The 4,443-nt window shown below is 42.3% G+C and overlaps 1 pseudogene; it reads right to left on the minus strand.

The window, feature by feature from the left end:
* Positions 1-3,572: 3,572 nt before the first annotated feature.
* LOC120222629 lies at positions 3,573-3,692 on the minus strand (annotated as a pseudogene).
* Positions 3,693-4,443: the final 751 nt, after the last annotated feature.

Consider the following 4,443-nt stretch of genomic DNA (forward strand, 5'->3'; position numbering starts at 1 on the left):
TATGTAGAGCACATCACATAGTTCCAGTGAATGAAAGGGAAGGAGAAGTCTGATATGCAGTTCTGGGAAAAGCGTTTGCTTTTCTCCTATAGCCCCTGAAATTGTTCTCTCCTCCAGCTCTTTACCGGTGAAGATGATGGCTGGGCTGTAGCCACCCTGCCCTCCCCCACTTTCTTTTTTAAGTTTACTTACTTATTTGAGGGCGAGAGAATTCGTGAATGGGGGAGGGGCAGAGAGAGAGGGAGAGAGAGAGAATCCCAAGCAGACTTCACACTGTCAGCACAGAGCCAGATGTGTGGCTCGAACCCACAAACCGTGAGATCGTGATTAAACCAAAGTCTGGAGCTTAATCACCTGAGTCCCCCAGGCGACCCTGTAGTGGCCTTCTTATGATCGTGAAGGACAAGTAAAAGTCGTGGCGTTCTTCCTTATGTCTTTAGACTGAAGAAGCAAAACCCAGAACCATTCACTTTTGAACATCTTGCTGGGAAAGAATACAAATCGGTGTTGGTGGAAGCCATTGTAGCTGGATTCCTCCTACCTTTCCAGCTAAAATATCCCTGATGCCTACACTCCAAAAGACCAGAGAAGCAAGAATTGCTCTTTGATCTATTCAGAAAACCTTCACTGAGAACGGAGATTTCAAGATTGTTTTTATAACAGGAGAAATGAAGTGGCATATTTGAATTAGAAGAAATGGAAACTTTCTCAATTCAGTGCTGCTTTGGATGCAATCTGGAGGTGGGGATAAGATATGCAAACTCAACGGAGCTCCTTTCTAGGCTCTGCCAATGGACGGGGTGTGGGAAGGCCAGACGTGAGGACAGTCACACACGCTAGCGTTAGGGCTTTAAGAGCTAGGAATGGGAAGGCCCGGTTCATACTAGGACAGGGAAACATGGGAAATAGCTGAAGATAATGCAGTAGGCAGGTCAGAAACAGAGGTACTGTTAAGGTAAAAGGAAAAAACTTCAGAAGCCACTGTAGATGTTATGAAATTTGGGGCATTTAAGGCACAGTGGAAAGCTTAGTGCACATGGGGTCAAAAAGTTGGAATTCGGAGGTGCCTGGTGGCTAAGTCAGATGAGTGTCTGACTCCTGATGTCGGCTCAGGTCATGATCTCACAGTCTGTGAGTTCCAGCCCTGTGTTGAGCTCCATGCTAACAAGGCAGAGCCTGCTTGGGATTCTCTCTCCCTTGCCATTTGCCCCTCCCCACTCAAAAATAAATAAATAAGCTTCAGAAAAGAGGTTGCAATTCGAACCTCGTTTCTGCTACATACCAGCTGAACAAGGTGGCCAATTCATGCTCCTTCTGAAGCTGTTTCCTCCACTCTGATAAAAATAATTTCATTTCCTTTTGCAAGGTACACAGCTCAAGAGAGCTATGAGATGATCACTCAAATGGAGGACTAAGTTCTAACCCAACTGCAGGATGATTTTATGCACGCTGTTCATCTGTGAGGAAGAGAGTTCTTTAAAATGTATCTTCCCTTTCACGGAGTCTCAAAAAGAATGGATGGTTTCTAATACAAGGTGCACCTTCGTTCTCAGAGTTTTTCATGCCCTGAGGTTTCGATTGTGTTGAATAAAACCCTCTGGCTTTCTGCTCAGTCTCAGGGGCCATGCCAGCAACGTCCATTTCAAATAATCTTAGCAGCTTAGACCCCTAATAGTTTTCACGCCAATAGTAGTTGATGCATGTTGCATTTTGGTCTTTTCACCTTTTTTAATTGGGGAACCTTGTGTAACAGGCTATTTTTGGTTCTAGCACATTCCCTAGTAGGGGTGACTACTCAAAGCCAAACTCATTCAGCCAACAGCACTAAAAATACTGTTGGTTTCTGCCAGTCAATTTTCTTCTATTTTCACAATTAGTGGTTCTGCCTGGAAACTGCCTGCCAACATGCAAATCTCGTCCAAGGGCTGATGGAAATTTGAGAATGTGCTAAGCTGTGTAAGGTTTAAGAGCAACATTATTCATTCACTATTTGAAATATTTAAACAAATGTAAATCAAAAAAAAAAAAAGGATGAGATCTCATTATAAGAAATGAATGGCTGCTTTCTACTCTTTCTCCAATATAGTCTCGATACCCATTTACATGCCATTTGTAATATTAATATTATCGTAGCGAAATAAATCACATCCTTCACTTTTACATTTTTAATTACATTTTACTGCATTTGTTCTTTTGTTTATAGTTAACTAATAAAATATTTATTACATCTTACATATATGATGGTGTTTCTGTATTTTAATCAGATTTTACACATAATCTTTTCTCCCTCTTTTAGTATCTTTTTTATGACCTTACACACCACAGGATGTTGTTTTCTGGAAAACCTCATTATTTTTTAATGCATGGCTATTTATTAATGTATTGTGTATATAACACACTATGCATTTCTTTGAATTGATGAATACATTTACATCCACTTGAGGATAAAAATTCCCTTAAGGGCCAATCTCACATTTCTCTCGCTGTGTTGTCAGAAGGCTATACTGATTATTTTTCTTGTTTTGTTGAGGAGCAGAGAGTGGAAAGCGGCAAAAAGAACAGAGAAAAAAGAGAGATACAATGAGCAGTGTTTTAAAATTTCATTTTCTGAGAGACCTTTCTCCCAAGGTAAAAAATTAATGCCTCATTGCAAGATGGAATTTTCAGAGCATGCAAATTAATTTACCCTTTGCAAAATCTTATATTTGATATGCATTTTATGTTGAGTGCTTGACCTGCTGTTTCTCAAGTTATTTTCCATCGTTATTTGTTGAATTACTTCCTCGACTGCTCCACAATGTCGCGCTAGGATTAGGTGTTAATTGAATGATGAGTGAAGAACGCAGTTAACTACAATAGCAGGTACCACTGGATATAATTTCCCAGCTATACAAAACAAAGGGCTTTTGCTCATTTCAAAACCTGCTCCAAAGCATGAGCCCGATTCCCCAGAAGTCAGAGAGGCTTTGTAAACCATAGAGTAAGCAAGAGAGAAACTCTCTCTTGCCCGTGTTTAATTCATCCACTATTTGCAGCATTTGAGAATTTTTCTCGGGCTTGCTGGGGGTGGCCTGGCCATGCATCCTGCTACGCATTCTCTCTTGTGACCTTTGTAGTCTTTTAGGGACATCAATCTGGGCTCTTTTCTGGAATAGCACAGAATGGTATTTAGCACACATGGCTGGGAAGACCAAGGACCTTAGCAGATTTATTCTTTGTTCTAGTGAGCACAAGCTGTAGGTTTGGGTGGAAGACTAGCAAAAAGGTGAGGAAGTTTTTCTCTTCCCTTCTCTCGCGAGAGGGAGTTTTGGAGGCTGCAGAGAAAGCACGGTACAGAGGGAGGAAGGTCGCTATGTTATTGCCCTCCTCCCTTATGCAGTTTTGCCTGACATCCTCAATTAACTGCACACTCCCAGGACTATTGGAAGTATGTCTGCAACAACTCCCTACATTTTAAATGCTTCTCTGTTTCCAAGGCATATATTTAATTTTTCTATGGTATGAAGAAGGTGCCGAACAGGAAATACATTGTGACCTCTGATTTCAATAAGTGAATGTGTCAATTGTGACTGTGCATTCAGCACATAGGAATACGAAATGCTTCTCCCATCCAAGTACTAACCAGGCCCGACCCTGCTTAGCTTCCGAGATCAGACGAGATCGGGTGCGTTCAGGGTGGTATGGCCGTAGACAGGAATACGAAATGCTTCTAAGACAGAACATACGGAAGAAAGCGTGAACGTCTAAGTCAAAGAGACATGGGATGCGTGCAACAAGCTGGCTGTTTGCTAAACCAATCGGACTTTCTGGTGAGCACCTCTGTGCAGAATGTATACAGCATCTCTGGCAATTAGGCACACCCTGGGCACTTTCTTGCAAGCTGTGGCACATGTTCCCAGGGCATTCAGGTATCGGTGGCTTCCTAGGCATTCTGCTGACCTATCCTTGGCTCTGAGACACTCTCAGAGGCCTAAGTGGGTAAGACATTTGTCACCCCTGGGTTCTCCCGGGACCTAAAGCAATGCAGAGGTTTTTTGATTGTTTGTTTGTTTTGTTTGGTTGGTTGGTTGTCTAATGGATTACTAAGAAACACGTCTAAGGGTAAATACCCAGAATTTCCACAAAGCATCCAGCAAATAAGGCTGCAGGTCAAATGAGATTGCTCACTTGATGTTCAGAGCCACTGAAATACCTTCCCAGGCTCTTCACCCACAAGCCGTGGTGATGCAGTGACCCTGTGGCCCTCACAGAACATGACAACACATCTGTGCAGCTGCTCAGACTGTTCCCTCATCCCCAGACTTCCCTTACTCTCAGTTCGCTCATCTTTCAACAAGCTCTTGGATTTACCCACAGCCCCACTGCTGTGATAAAATTTTTATAGACATCTGTCATTTTGTTTACTTGGTACATCTTTTTTTTCAGGTCAGCACTACCCAATTG

The sequence above is a fragment of the Hyaena hyaena genome, unplaced genomic scaffold (genome assembly GCF_003009895.1).
Source record: "Hyaena hyaena isolate Hyena2069 unplaced genomic scaffold, ASM300989v1 scaffold_895, whole genome shotgun sequence".
Classification (NCBI taxonomy): domain Eukaryota; kingdom Metazoa; phylum Chordata; class Mammalia; order Carnivora; family Hyaenidae; genus Hyaena; species Hyaena hyaena.